At 34.6% G+C, this 17088-nt stretch overlaps 1 pseudogene; it reads right to left on the bottom strand.

Moving 5' to 3' along the window:
• Positions 1-4137: 4137 nt before the first annotated feature.
• Positions 4138-5073, bottom strand: LOC141489407 (olfactory receptor 52E2-like; annotated as a pseudogene).
• Positions 5074-17088: the final 12015 nt, after the last annotated feature.

Genomic DNA, 17088 nt, shown 5'->3' with positions numbered 1-17088 from the left:
TCATTTCTTCATATGCAGTGCTACTCTTTTTTGATGACTGGAGTCTCACATCCTGAACTCCACTCTCACATCTCAAGTTGCCTATTGGAAATTTTGAACATGATGACCCTTAGATATCTTAAACTCTATAAGTTCCATACTGTTCCCTTCATCTTTCCCCCAAATTTTCATACTCTTCTTAATTTCCCCATTACTGTTGAAGGAATGCCATTGTCCTAATCATTCAGACTCTCAGCTTGGTATCATTCTTAAAACTTCACTCTCTCTCATCACCCATATCCTATTTGCTGCCAAGGTCTATTGATTTTATTTTGTAACATGTCTTTAACATATACCTCTGTTTCTTCTTTCACATTGTCACCATCCTGATACAGTCCTTCATAACCTCACACTAGGACTATTGTAATAATCTGCTTATTGGTTTAACTGCCACAAGTCTCTCCCTACTTCAGTTTATCCACTTAGATATAAAAATGATATTTCTAAAAATCAGATCTGAACTTGTCTTTCCTCTACTTAATAAGCTCCAGTGACTCCCTATCACTTCTAGGATGAAATACAAAATCATCTATTGCATGGTCAGTCATTCGTAACCAGATTCCATCAGTATGGTTGCTGTCCCATTAGCATTTTTACACTTTCTACTCTCAATTCTAGGCATAGAATATGCTTCTTGCTCATCTCCACAACCTTTATTCCTTAGCTTCCTTCAAGACTAAGTTAAAAATCACAATTTCTAAAGAAAATCTTTCCTATTTGTTAAACACCACTGTACATATACAATTTATATTAGATTTTTGCTGCTGTTGGGGAGGTGGGGTAGGGAGGTAGAAAAATGTAGAACTCAGAAACTTACAAAAAGTTAAATGTTGAAAACCTTCTTTGCATGTAATTAGAATAAAGTAAATAATATAAAAAGTCTTTCCTGATTCCTCTTAATTCCAGGACTGACCCCTTATTGATCATCTCCATTTATTCATCTATATACTTTGCTAGTACATTCATGTTTACATATTGTCTCCCAAATGATTGCGGGCTTCTTGAGATTAGGGAAGTATTTCTAGATTAGAGTTATGAAAAAGAAGAGGAAATCAGAAAACTTAACATATGTGGATCAGTTGAAAGACTTGGAGCTTTTTACCTTGAAAAGAGAAAGTCTGAGGAGGGGAACATGGCCATTGTCTTCAACTATTTGTTTCTGTCATTTAGAAGATTAATTTGTTTTGTTTTTATTATGGTATATTAGAGGATTAGATATGGAGATGGAAAGATCTGAAGCTGATTCCTGGTTTAAATAATCACTAGATACTGAAAATTATCACTAGCTCTAGTCCAACTTAACATCCCTAATGCTCTTTTATTTCATCTGTGAAATGAAGTGGTTGAAATTTTTATCCTCTAAGTTTCTTCTAGGGAAGATTTAAGGTAGCTATGGGAAAGATAGCAATATTTTAGTTCAAGGTAAAGAAATACTTTTTTTTTAAGGTTTTTGCAAGGCAAAAGGGGTTAAGTGGCTTGCCCAAGGCCACACAGTTAGATAATTATTAAGTGTCTGAGGCCAGATTTGAACTCAGGTATTCCTGACTCCAAGGCCAGTGCTCTATCCATTGCACCACCTAGCCGCCCCTAAATAAATGCTTTTAATTCTCAACAAATAAAACTATCTTTAGTATAACTTCAGTTTATGAATTTAATTTGTTGTGTGCGCTCTGCGATTTGTTCATATTCCAAAGTGAATTTTCCCATAGGAAATAAGGCAAAGTTGTATGATTGGTATCACATCCCAAAAAATAATAATATAAAATAATAATTTATAATTTTAACTGTTTTTTGCATAATGCATGTACAAATACAATAGCAATGATTAGTACACAATATTAACTGAAAGTAGAACAAATTGACCTGCACTTTACCTATGAGAAGAGTCATGGCTGGCATAAGGGAAGCAAGAGGGAGGAGGAAGAATGATTATTGCATGGAAAGACAATCTCCTTCAATGAGAACATTGGGGATTTCAACACTGGAGTCTTCTCTCTTATGCTACTTTCACTAAAAGTAAGACTAACACTACTTCCTTCACTTAATTTATATTTTTTAGAATCACTTTCCTGTTTTCACTCACTTTTTTTTTTCTTTACATTCATTTTTCACTAGGAATCTTAATTACACTTTCTTTTGTTATGTTTTCAGAATGTCATGGAAATGTGACATTTCACTACCATTAAAAGTGTTCATGACTCTCATTGCTACACCCTTACTTGGGTGATGTTTTTCAATAAAAATTTTATGCTTTTCCCAAGCATGATATTTGTACTGTGAGTTTCTGTTCATCCTGAAAGATAAATTTTGCAAAACAAATTTTCCTTTATTTATTTTTTATTTTTTTAGGTTTTTACAAGGCAAATGGGATTAAGTGGCTTGCCCAAGGCCACAGTTAGGTAATTATTAAGAGTCTGAGGCCAGATCTGAAATCAGGTACTCCTGACTCCATTGTTGTTGCTCTATCCACTATGCCACCTAGCTGCCCCCCAAATTTTCCTTTATATCCTGAGGTTCTGTTGTATATGATATAGAGGAAGAGAAAGTGAATCTTTCTGGAGATCTTTAAGGTGAGATTAAATGAAAATGATTCTGTTCTACTTGTGATTCAGGCTAGGTTCTGTGACTCTATGATTGGGACTTCATGAACCTGTTCAATAGAGAAGGTTTCTATTCTTCTGGGTCACAGTCCCAGAATCATCTGTATTTAATTTCATGGAAAACTCTTCTCATCTACACAGTAACATTTCCCTTGCCTATGCTGTAGTATATAATAACTCTGCTAAATTTTCTTATTCCCCTCAACTGACAGTACTCACCCAGTACTTGTTTTTTCACCTTCTTTCTCTTCCATGGTTCTTCTTAGACTTCCTATCTACTCAGAAACCTCTAGCTTCTTCACTAAAAGAAGACTACCACAGTTTCAATTTCTCTTTGGTTGGTGTACATGGCTTCATGGTCTACTATGGTGTCTCTGCTGTCCCTTTATAGGGTTCCTGACCTGTTTTTGTCTGCTTTAAATAATTTGACTGTTGATTGTTTCTTCTTAAATGGGTAGCTAGGTGACAGTGGATACAGTTCTAAACCTGGAGATAGGGAGACATTGGTTCAAATCTAAGCCCAGCTGTGGGTTGCCACTCAGGGCACTTGACCTCCATTCTTCTCACGTTCTTCAACTGTAAATGTGTGATTATAGTAGGGTTATTGTGAGGATCAAATAAAATTTTACTAGTAAAAGAATTAACTCAGGGTCTGGTATAGAGTAGGCACTAAGTAAATGTTTATCATTCCTCTTTAATTTATCCTTTAGTCATGTATTACATAGATAGTTATCTACAGAATTTCTCAGAATTTAACTTAGGACTTCTAGTTCTTCCTTGTTATTTAGAAATAAAGTGCTAATAGAAAGGATACCAATGACTACAAATTATTCATCCTTATGAAATTTTTGCATAATAGAGAAAGGCAAAAAATACTAGATGCTATTAGGATCTAAATGATTGCATAGAAAAGATAATCAAAGATACCAAAATGACTTTCAGAACTGTGCATATTAGGGCAAGTTTGGGGTTTTAATTTTTTTTAGGAAAAGTAAAATGTAACAGTAAAAGAAAATAATATTAATATCAGAGAAGGTTTGAAGGGAATTTAAATATCAGAGCAAAATTGGTCATGAATTGATTACTTTGACATTTGAAGTATTCTTCTCCAGTAACTGAGAGAAGCCAAACTAAGGATTTTTCAAAACTACTCACAAGTGAGAGAAAGAAGAACCTATTCTCAACTCACAGATTCATTCAAAAAAAAGATCCTAATTATTCCCAGTCAGGGGCATTGGATTAGATGTCAGGGTGCAAAATATGGAGAGTTGGCTCAGAAAAATCATTTTTGTAGAATTAACTGCCATGGCATTCAGATAATTAGCTCCTGAGAGAGTTGTCATCATTAGAAAACTTCAAAAAGGGATGTTAGGAGAAAAGTGGGGATGTTATTCTTTGGAAGAAGCTTCTCATGTTATGATTACTATATTTAGACTGTCAACATTTCATAAAGATACCCAGAAATTGCAAATTAAAATAATGGAATTCCAATTATGACTTATTTCTTGAATAACATCTTTAATACTTTTTCCCGGATCTGCTTGGTCCTAACTCCATAGATGACAGGGTTAAGCATAGGTGGGACAACAACATACAGATTGGCCAGGAGGATATGAATGTAACGAGGGACATTCCGGCCAAAACGGTGGGTCATGAAAGAGAATAAGGCTGGAGAATAAAAGGCCAAGATGACACAGACATGAGAGCCACAGGTACTCAAAGCTTTTACTCGTGCTTTCTGGGAGGGGAGGTGAAAGACAGCTTGGAGAATCTGTACATAGGATAGAGCTATAGCTATAATATCGAACAGTAGAGTCCCAATAGCACATAGGCCATAGATCATATTGACTCTGATGCTAGCACAGGCCAGTCAAGCAATGCCCATGTGTTCACAATAGGTATGAGGAATGACATGATTTCCACAAAAAGGAAGTCGAAGGATCAGGAACACAAAAGGAATCACTGTGAAAAAAGACCTCATCACCACCCCAATACCCATCAAGGCTACTACCTTGTTAGTGAGGACAGTGTTATAATGCAAGGGATTACAGATTGCCACATAGCGATCATAGGCCATGGATGACAGTACAGCTGATTCCATTGCAGTGAAAATATGTATAAAAAACATCTGAATGAGACAGGCCCCAAAGCTGATCTCCCTCAGTTTAAACCAAAAGATGCCCAACATCTTAGGAATGCTGGTGGTGGATAGGCCTTGATCAATGGTGGCCAACATTGCTAGAAAGTAGAACATTGCCTGGTGAAGTGTCTTCTCAGTCTGGATGACAAACAATATGGTGATGTTTCCAAAGAGGGCAATAAGGTACACAATGCAAAAAGGGAAGCCAATCCAAATGTGGAAATTTTCCAGTCCTGGGATTCCCAGTAATATGAAAAAGGGGGGATGAAATTGTGTATCAGTGGAATTAGGCATACTTCTTGTAGTTGTAGATGGCTATGATCATTGACGATGGACTTTCAAACACTGAAAAGATTTAAAACTTATTTCTTCATGCTTTTGCATTCCTAGAGATATAAAAAAGTTTTGATTTTTTAATACCTTTAGAATGAAATAATCTCAGAATCTGACAGAGATTAGTATCTCATTAAACACTTGTTTGAACCAAAATCTCTTCTGGAATTACTAAACAAATAGTGATATAATAAAAATATTGATATTTCATTTCTAAGAAGACCCTGACATCAGGGAGATGATGTCATGACAAGCATGTGAATTGGATTTGAGCTGAGGGGCACTATGCTGTTACCAACCTCATTTTTTCCTCCAGAGATGAGTCCAGTGACCAGATGTGAATCCGGATGATTGAAGATTGGCCTGGTTTCAAGGCAATCAGGATTAAGTGACTTATCAAAAGTCACACAACTATTAAGTGTCTGAATTCAAATTTGAACTCAGGACTGCCTGACTTCAGGGTCAATGCTCTATCCATTATGCCATCTAGTTATGTCTTTAAGATCTGCAGCACCTGGTGCTTTCAAGTGCTTTCCCATCCAAGTACCAAATAGGTCCAATCCTGTTTAGCTTCTGAAATTAGACAAGGTTGGGTGTTTTCAGGGTGGTATGGCAAAAGACATATACTTGCCAAGTAAAGGCATCAAGTAATCTGGAACTCACTGCCTTCCAAGTTGTATAAACTTAATTCTTATTTTTAATATAAATATTTTATATGTTTTCCAATTATATATATATAATATATATATATATATTATATATATATATATATATAATATATATATATATATATATATAAAACAGTAGTTTCTACCTATCATTTTTTGGTAAGGTTTTGAATTTTACACATTATTCCCCCATCCTCCCTCCCCCCCCACAGTGGACAGTTTGATAATCTTTACATTGTTTCCATGGTGTACATTGATCAGAATTAAATGTGTTGAGAGAAAATATATCCTTGAGGAAAAAATAAAATTTTAGAGATAGCAAAATTACGTAGTACATAAGACATTTTTAAAAATAAATTGAAGATAATAGACTTTGGTCTCTGTTTAACCACCACAATTCTTTCTCTGGATACAGATGGTATTCTCCATCACAGATCCCCTAAAACTGTCCCTGCTTGTTGCACTGATGAAATAAACAAGTCCATTAAGGTTGATCAACCCCACTCCCCACCATGTTGCTGTTAGAATGTAGAATGTTCTTCTGGTTCTGCTCATCTTGCTCAGCATTAGTTCATGCAAGTCTTTCCAGGCTTCTCTGTAATTCCGTCTCTCCTGGTTTCTAATAGAATAGTACAGACCTAATTCTTATAAAATTGATGCTTACATTGACCCAAATTATTCAGATGTTGAATCTCTAGTAGTTCTGCCTAGTTCTCTACATTTAGAAATTTTGTTATGTAGGATAAATTTCTAATAGTTGAAGAAAATTATAATATTTTCCCAAAATCTTTTTATTTTCTCTAACTTACATAGACTGTTTCTTCGACCTACCTTGAAAGGGTTTCAGTTCTCATCAACATTACCTAAAAGTGTTCCTATGCGTTCATATTAACACAATCTCAATGTCTGTCCTTACATGTAACACCTAAAATTGAACACATTATGCCTCACTTAAGTAAATTATGGGTACACTATTAACTCCCTCATATTTCCATTAAATCATTTTCAAGTTGAATATTACTTTGGTATCTCTCATTGACTTATAGTGAACTTGTAGTCTACTAGGTAAAACTGTGAACTTAAAAAAGAGTATTATTGATTGGTCACAACCTCTACTACATATATATATATATATATATATATATATACATATATATATATACACACACAAACACACACACACATACACACACACACACACACATATATATATATATATATATATATATATATATATATATATATATATATATATATATATATAAATGTTTTGTTTTGTTTTGTTTTTGGACTAATCTGTAACTTTACATTTAAAAATATTTAATTTTATCATATTGCTTTTGGTTTATTTTCCCATCTTGAATTCTGTTAGGAACTTGGTTAATATTCAGTGTGCTAATTATCCTTTTAATTATGAATGATTATTGAACAGAATATGAACTAAGAAAATTTCCAGGAACATTCAGAAACTTCCATTAAATTGATTAGTTAACAAATGTTATTAAATACTCATCAGTTTCAGTAGTTTATACTAGTATGAAAATAAAAGCATAATTGTTTTGCCACAATTTCACAAGGAAGTAATTTTGGGGGACGTGGGATTACTTCCTTAGCTTCTCTTTACCATCATCCATCTTAATTATCAAACTGCCAGAGTACTGAGGGAAGGGAAAAGAGAAGTCCAGTGAAATTACACCCCTGTGACATTTCAAACACACCATCCATTGACATATGATAAAGCAAGATAACAAAGAATATCGGAACATTTATTCTCTAGTCTTTTTTCCAATAGAAAGACCTATAAATTTGAAAACCTCAGAAAAATCATTCATAAGCAAGTGATAGAGTATTGTTCCATCAGCTTTCTGTTGTTTATGTAGGAGTGGTCAAAGCCAGTAAACAGAGGCTTAGAGCAAAAAAAAAAAGAACCAGAGAAGTTTTATATATGGTGTACCATGCCCAACTTACATATTGGATATTGTATCTAATCCTGGGCACAGTATTTTAAAACTAATATTGAAATTACACCTAAAGATGGGAGGAAATAATGTCAAATGACTTGGATCAGTTAAAAAATTTATAATTTTAAGGAAGTACTGATATGTGACTTTAAGAAGTTAAGATTTAGGTTGTAATGAATGCAGTTTGTGTATTTTTTTTTGGTTGTTGCAAGGAAATGTAGTTAAATGAATTGCCCAAGGTAATAGTTAAGTAAGATTTGAACTCAGGTCCTCCGGACTCCAGGGCTGTTGCCCTATCAATTATTCTACCTTGTTATTCAAAGTTTCCATGTATTTTAAAGACAATCATATATAAAGGGAAATACCAACATTATCTCAAAAAGCAGACCAAGGAGAAATCAACTATTTTACAAGAATGCATAAAACATTTAAAGATGATTTTTTGTTTCCTGTAAATAAAGAAATTAAAGCTCCTTAGACTTTTCATGCTTTTAGATCCTGTATCACTAGTGGTAGTTTGAAGCTCAGAACTCATGGCCATACAGTTATTTATTTCTCTGTTGTGTCTCTTGTTTTTTTTTTTTTTTTTTTTCATTTTTTTTTTAGGTAGATACAATTGGAGACTGTAATATCCCTTCAAATTTAACTAGATCAGGAAAATGAGCTAAATGTAAATACAATCCAGAATCCAATCTAGAATCTACCAAAAGTCAAATAGTAATGCACAGAGATCTATTGACATGCTATTTGATCTAGTCTTAGCAGGATCAGGATTGCATAGTCATCAATCCCTTAATCATGCTGCATTTGGAGGTTTAATTGGAGGATGAACCTCATGTAGAAATTATATAAAATTAGGGTTAGAAAGTATAGGGAAAAGTGTGCAACCAGGAATTTGAGGAAATTATAACTTAGACTTGCTAAATTTTCTTGGTAAATGTCATTTTGTAAAAGTTAATGATGTTAATTAACGTTCTATAGGTAAATGAAAGAACTTAACAATAGAGAGAATTCACCGAAATGGGGACTTGATCAAATATTATCAGTTATATATCCCTACCACTCAGACTTGCCCTTGAGATATCAAGGAAGTCAAAAAGACAAAGAAATAGAGGAGGAATGATTGAGGAAATAGGCATAACCAACTGGGCAAAGAATTGGTAAACATTTCTTGATATCTGAGAAGAATCATTTCTCTGAGACATTTGGCTCTACAGATTCCTTTCAATCCATAACAATTTTAGTCAGCCTCAGTGGAAAAAATATTAATGTACTTTTTTAAAAAAATAAAAGTGACAACTATTTGTAAAAAAAAAAAATTCTTACAACTAGACGAGAACTGTCTATTTGATTCTGTAAAAAAAAATGGATTCCGAATTTGGAAGGAGAACAACTGGGTTCAATTCTTGATTCCACTCCTTATTATCTGTGTGATCTGGGACAGGTCATTTGCTCTTACTGAGGCAACTTTTTTATATAGAAAATGTGGGGGGTTATCGAACTCAGATTTTTTAAAGTCACTTTCAACTCACAATCTATATATGAAGCCATATGTTCTATTGGTATTCCCTCTACAGCAGTTCTAACAAGTTATTCAGTCACAAAGGCAAAGTTTTATTAGGAAAATTTTTCTTATGCTAAGATTTTCCTTTAAATCTGTATTTCTACAGAGTCCACCATTTCTGCTTTGGGTTTTCCGTTCTGGTTTCACAGAGGACAAATCTATTATCCTGTTTCTCTTTTCACATTTTCCCCCTAAAATATAAAACGAATGTAATGATCTATTGTTTTTATTCCACGTTCAATCAAATTTCTGGTCCCCTTCTATTTGCTATCTGAAGAAAATCTTTCTTCCTTATTCTGTTCCCTTCTCAGTCAAGAACCCTTTCTTCCCCAAACTCTTCCATTTTTCATCACCTGCACCATTCCCTTCTATCTGGCTGCCAAAAAGGAATTACAGAATTATGTTTAGGGTAAAGAGATGAGAAAATGTAACTCACAGCTTTCTTTACACAGGTCACAGTCTATATGAAACATTGCATATACTATTAAAATCAATCAATTGTTTGGTTTTTGGTGAACTTTCTTCTTCTTTTTATCCTTTTAAAATGGATTGTTCACTTGTAACAGAAAAAGAAGGAAGGGTATTTCTATAAATGAAAATTATGTAATATCAAGAGTCAATAATTTTTTAATGAGAAAAAAAAGATAAGACTTCCAAGGCTAGAAAAAGTAAAGTAGGAGTCCATTGACTCACCAAGACTGATAACTGAAGGAAATCTTGTATCTGGCTTGACATCACTCTGCCAGTATCTGAATAGGTGTGAAGAGAGAGGTATTGTTGTAAAACAACTGAAAGACTTCACCCTTAAAACTCCTGAACCCTCCCTAGGTTCTATCCTTTGGGAAAGGGAAAAGTCAATGCCTTAAATTTAATTTTAATATCTAATTAACACTCTGCCCATTAGGGAGCCACTGCAGACCTACCTGAGGATTGGACAATGATGAAAAAGGACCTAATTCTGAGCCAAGAGATTTTAGCTGTTCTCCAAATGAGTTACAGGAAACAGGTGAGGTAATGTAGGCATAAGGGCCAGTACTCAGTGAATTGTGTAAGATGAATGGAAGCAGGAGCTGGGAGAGTATGAATGACTTCTTCCTAGGCATGGAAAAAAATGAAACTCTATAGGTAGAGAAAGCTTGAAAAATAGAAATATTAGTGAATAATTATATAAATAAAAAGAAATAGGGGAAAAGGGTAGGTGGGCAGTCATTCTAGTACAAAGAATTGATGAGATTCATGGAAAGAGATACACCACTATTTTTTTTTTCTTTGCTTGGACAAAGGCAACATGAGACAAGAACTGAGGGCCCAGCAAAGATTATGTCATGAAAAGGTCAGAATAGTGAGTTTGCTTGATAGATATAGCCTCAGAAATTATTTTGCTCAACAAGCTATGAATTACTAACATGAAGTAGGGCATAAATCAACAAACAGTGGACTAGGCAAATATGCAAATTTCACATCTATAATAAAGATAATATTGCATAAGAGTCAAATGGAAGAGGGAATACATGTAGATGATGAGTTCTATATTTGGTCCTTTATTTATATGATGTGCTAACTTCAGAGAAATAAATAATTAGTCAAAGGATATTGATTCATCAACCAAAAGTTTTTAAAAATTAAATGACTGAAAAATACCTACAATATGTGGTTGGATAAATAGTTAATTAAATATGTATTTGAATACATATATTCTGGATAGTTCATCCCAATAGACACTGATAGGTCCATAATTGAATAGAGAATGGTGATATTGTTCTGTGAATGTTGAGTATTCTTTTTTTAAATGATGCTCAGCACAAAGAAATTTTTTTTTTAAACTCAAATGATTTTGCTAGCCATGGTCCTTCATTGGGAGTCCTGGAACTATTTAGGAACTCCTATTATGAATGACACAAATGGGCTGCAACCTATTTCCAATGATGCCTTGTAAACAAGAAGCTACACAGGAGTTATCATTAAGAAGATGTATGACTAGTGAAAAATAGGTCTACTATCATTGTGGGGAAATTCAGGAATAATAAAGTCAGATAATTTCATTGTTACCTATGAAATTAAAAATAAAACAGAAGAATACCTCCAATGAGTTGAGTTGATTTGGGAAGGTAAAACAAAGGAGATTTAAGGAAGAATATGGTAAAGAATCAGACAAAATGGAAAGCATGAGGGTCTTGCAATAAACCTGCAGAAAGGAATTATATATTTGTAAAATATCTTTGAGAAAATAAGATAGAGACTTCAATTGAAATCCCAAATTTAGTCCAGATGTTATATACATGATCCAGAAAGGACTTACTTGAGAAATTTCTTATTTCAACTTGAACCTAAACAAGAATACCTTTCAACTTAGTAGTATAATAGATCACTGAACCAAAAATCAGAACAACTTGAGTTCAAATCTAATTTCAGAAACATAGTAAATAATGAAAAATAATAGGAATAATAAAAGAACTAAATTCACAGGCTTTTTATAAGATTTAAGTGACAATATTTATAAAAATTTTTGTCTACATAAAAGCAATATGTAAATGTCTTATCATCATCATCATCAATCTATCTATATGACTTTACATAATAGGGAAATCATTTCCTATAGATCTTTATTTTCTGATACTATCAGGATCTCAATTCTCAAGAAACAAAGATATTAGTTATCCTAGGCTTTGTCCATTTCTGAAGAGACAGTCTAGGCCCCTTTCCCCAGGTTCTGAATCCCTTTAAACAATAAAGAATTTAGTATAAATGAATTGAACAACAGGATGAATATTTGTATGTATATATATATATATGTATGTGTGTGTGCATGTGTGTATATATAGACACATGAATCATGAATGAATGGAGTATATATGTGTATATATACACATACATTTAATATTTATTCATATGGATATTGCAGTCAAATTGATCAATAAGTTATTAGAAGAGTAAACAATAGAATGACAGCTTGACATACATGAGATTTACATTTTTTTTAGTTTTTTTGCAAGGCAAATGAGGTTAAGTGGCTTGCCCAAGGCCACACAGCTAGGTAATTATTAAGTGTCTGAGACCAGATTTGAACCCAGGTACTCCTGACTCCAAGGCTGGTGCTTTATCCACTACACCACCTAGCTGCCTGAGATTTACATTTTTTGAGGATTTAATTCAGACATCTAAAGAAAAGAAGCATCTCACTGTTAAGTATGAAGAATGATGGCATGTCATCAGAATATTAACCTCAGGATGAGAAATATCCTTTGGGTGAGATCAGAGCTATATTTCGTAGAGTTAAAGAAAGTTGCATAGTGCTACAGACCAAAGAAATTAGCACAATTGAGTCAAGGCATAGAGAGATAGAAATTCAGAGCATCTGGGTGGGAATCCCTCAAAGCTGACCTTTCCCTAGTTTATTCAGAAGATGTTCAAAGTCTTGGGAATAATGACCATGCAGAGTCCAAGTTACATAAGCAATATAGCCAAGAAGTAGAATTTGAGCTGAGGGAATGTCTACTCAGTCTAGACCAGTGTAAGAATAATTAGGCACATAAATATATAAGGGGAAGCTCTTATTTTTTTAATTTACATTTTTATTTATTTACACATTTCTAAAAGGTCTTGTTGTAAGAGTGAACATAATCGCCCCCTCCCCCCACAAAAATAAAAACCTCCCAAGAAATAAAGTGAAAGTAAAAGAAAAAATGTGCTTCAGTCTGTGTTCAGATACCATCAGCTCTGTTTTGGGGGGTGGATCGCATTCTTTATCATAAGTCCATCAGAGAAGTTACTTCCATATTTTTCCACAGTTGCTGTTGCTGACTGTAATTCTTTTCATCCATTCCTTTCCACTACCATTTATATTTTCTCTCTCCTTTCACTTTGTCCCTCTTCAAAAGTATATTGTGAGACAACTGAATGGCTCAATGGACAAAGCACTGACCCTGAGGCCAGGAGGCCCCAAGCCTACATCCCACCCCAGAGAACCAGCAACCACCCAACCTCGTGGTCCCAGATAGGCCACCTAACACCACCATCTTGGAAAACATTAAAAAATGTGTTGTATCTGACTACCCTCTCCCATGATCTATCCTCTCCTCTATCACCCACATACACCCTCCCCTCTTCATGTCCCCTTTCTCCCATCCCCTCTCTCTCTCCTTTTTTTCCCTCTAGATTTCTATATCATATTATGTACATATGTTGTTTCCTCTCAGCCATATGATGAGAATGAAGGCTCCTTCATTCCCTCTTACCTTCCCCCCCATTCCATTTCATTGCAAAAGCTTTTCCTTGACTCTTCTACAAGAAATATCTTAATCTATTCTACCTCTCCATTCTTTTTTCTCCCAGTACATTCACTTTTCATCCACTGACTCTATTTTTACAATATATTATAACTTCAAATTCGCCTCTATCCTGTGTCTCATCTAAAAAAGTTCCTACACAGGAATATATGCAGCACATTATCATTAAATCTTTCATAATTTACCCTTCTCTTTCACCCTCTCTATGTTTCCCCTAAGCCCTGTAATTGAATATCAAACTTTTTTATTTAGCTCTGGCTGTTTCAGTAGGAAAATTTCAAATTCCCTTATTTCATTGAATGTCCATTTTTTCCACTGGAGGAAGACATACAGTTTTGCTGGGTAGTTGATTTCAGTTGCTTTCCAAGCCTTTTTGCCTTCTGGAATATTATGTTCCAAACCATATGAACCTTTAATGTGGATGCTCCTAAGTCCTGTGTAATCCTGACTACAGTACTACAATATCTGAATTATTTTGTTCTGGATTCTTTTAATATTTTCTCTTTGTCTTTAGAATTCTGGAATATGACTATAAGATTCATGAGGGTTAATTCTGGGGCGTTTCTCTTTCAGCAGTGGTGGATTCTCTCAATATCTATTTTGCCCTTTGCTTCTAGGATATCAGGGTAATTTTCCTGTAGAAATTCTTTAAAAACAAATTCAAAGGCTTTTTTCCTGATCATGACTTTCAGGTCATCCAATAATTTTTAAATTATCTCTTCGATGGGTTTTCCAGATCTGTTGTTTTTTCAATGAGATATTTCTTATTTTCTTCTAGTTTTTTGTTCTTTTAGTATTGTTTTATTGTTTCTTGATTTCTTGCAGGCATCAGCTTCCTTTATCGCCATTCTAAATTTGAAGGAGAGTTTTCTTATCTCCTTTTTCTTCTGGCCATTTTTGCTTTTTAGAACATCCTACTCCTCATTAACTTTTTGTACAGCTTTTTCTATTTGAACTAAACTGGTTTTTAACTTATTATTTTCTTCAGCATTTTTTTGGATCTCCTTCACCAAGCTGCTGACTTGGGTTTCATGTTTTTCCTGCATCTCTTTCATTTCTCTTCCCAATTTTTCCTCTACCTTCCTTACTTGATTTTCAAAATCTTTTTTAAACTTTGTCATTGCCTGAGCCCAATTCCTATTTTTCTTCAAAGCTTGGATTTTGTCATCTGAGTGTATGTTTTGATTGTCCATGGGACCAAAGAATTAGTCTATGGTCAGGTTCCTTTTTTTTTCCTGTTTGCTAATTTCCCTAACCTGTACTCTGGTTTGGGGATACTTCCTGAGCTTTTGAGTGTGATTGGGTTGCCCCCACAAGGATCCTGGTTCTTTTAGTGTCTTATGAGAAGCTCTGACTACTCTCCTGGTCTATGCTTTGGTCGGTGGATGAATACACCCCTCTGCCCTGGGGCTGTGAGAAAGGTCCCTATGCCTCTATGGCATTATGGGGCCCCAAAGTGACTAGGGTCTGAATATGGATAAAGCCCCAGAGTCCTGTCCCAGGGTCAGAAGAGAGACCTCAGCTGGCTTCCTCCACCCCTTACCTTCCCTGGGCTGAATGCTCTAAGAGCAACTGCCTGGCAGCTCCCTACTAGATGGCTCTATGGACTTGATTTCATTTCCAGGGATGTGGGCTGTGCTGAGATTTATGGTGGGGTCTCCAAGATCACTCTGGCAGGGGTTCCCCTCCTTATCTCCCAAGGTGTGCTTGGTGTTTCCTGGATTGGCAGGTCAGGAACCTGCTTCAGCTGCCAGGAGTGTGTGTTCCCAGGGTCCCAGGTACTGGAGCTCGTTCCCATTGGCACAGTGATCCCAGTTGAGCTGCACCCCTCCAACCTGATGGAACAGAACCTTCCCAGGATCTTCCAGGTTATCTTGGGCCAGAGATTGCCTCACTGGATCTTTCTGTGAGTTCTGCCTCTTGAAAAATTTAATTAGAGTCAAAATTTTAAGGTTTCTGAAATATTTTGGAAGAGAGCTCCTGGAAATGCTATCATCATGCCACCTGCCATCTTGACCTCACACCTGTGAATCTATTATTATTATTATAAATTTTCCAGTATCAATCTGTTTATTGTTTCTATCACACTATGTAGATCAAAATTTATCAATGGGTTCTTATCCAGTATATTTTCTGTCCCTATTCTCCCATGATTTTCAAAAAAAAGCATGACTTATATGAAACTAATTCAAATTATCCATATGTCATTTAAAGCTGATTATATTTTTCTCTCTCCTTTCACTTTATCCCTCTTCAAAAGTGTGCTGTGGGACAGCTGAGTGGCATAGTGGACAGAGCACCAACTCTGGGGCCAAACTGCCCTAAGTCTATACCCCACCCTAGAGACCCAGCAACCACCTGGCCTTGTGGTCCCAGACAGACCACCCAATCCCACCATCTTGCAAAAAAAAAAGTTTATTTTAGAATATTCCATTTCATTTCTTATGTTTGTTAACATTCATTGTTTTGATTTCATTCTCATTTGATTTCTTAATACTCTAAATTAAGCCTAACTCAATTAAAAGATACTAATTTGGCCTAAAAACTTATATGGGAAAAGAAACAGGAATAAAGAATATCTTTTGTCCTAATCTCAATATACTTTAATTGGGACATCCTACCATATAAATATTGGATAAATCAATAATGAACTTCAAAATTAAATAGGAGTAACTTGATCATATTTGGGGAATTGACCTCAAACTTCTACTTGAAATAAAAATAGCTTCTTTGGAGGGTTTGCAGAAGGGTCTATCTTTTTTTAGATATGGGTCAGACTAGACCACTTTTGAATTCCTTTCAAAATTTAAAATTTTGTAATCCCACTATTTTATGATTTTTCCTATTGAATTTATTTTATTTATTTCTGTTTATTGTTTCAGCCTTTTGAAATATGTGTTGTTTCTGACATTCATCATCACTTCTGGCTTAATGTCACACCAATATTTGATAAATATGTCATCTAAGGCAATAGCCTAATCTCTGGTAACAATGTTGAATGGAATATGTACAATCTTAGAACTTTATGACACTCTCCTAGAGATCTACTTCCAGTTTGGCAGTGATCATTGTACTTTCACTCCTTTTGGTCCACAAATGTCATTTCTAACCAACTATTCACATGCCATGGAGCTGGATCCAGAGGAGATGAGTTTAAACTACATTTATAACCTGAGGCAAACCATTTTAAACTCTCTGGACTTTAGTTTCTTCATCTATTAATGAATTAAATTATCTTTGAGGTCCCTTCCATTTCTAAATCCATGATTCTATGAAATTGTATTACAATTGTATCAAAAGCCTTGCTTAAATTTAGATGTTATATGGTTATAGCATTGATTTATAAACTGATTGTCTCTTGACATTGCTCTCTCATAAGTAACATATGCTTGTACTTGGTCAATAATTTTTTTTTCTCTTCAGAAGGGTCCTAAAACTCTATACTTGAATTTTCATCAGTAAGTCCAAATCATTAAATCTTATGTTTTATATATGAT

This window comes from Macrotis lagotis, chromosome 1 (genome assembly GCF_037893015.1).
Source record: "Macrotis lagotis isolate mMagLag1 chromosome 1, bilby.v1.9.chrom.fasta, whole genome shotgun sequence".
In the NCBI taxonomy this organism is placed as follows: domain Eukaryota; kingdom Metazoa; phylum Chordata; class Mammalia; order Peramelemorphia; family Peramelidae; genus Macrotis; species Macrotis lagotis.
This window is presented reverse-complemented; position numbering and strand designations above follow the sequence as displayed.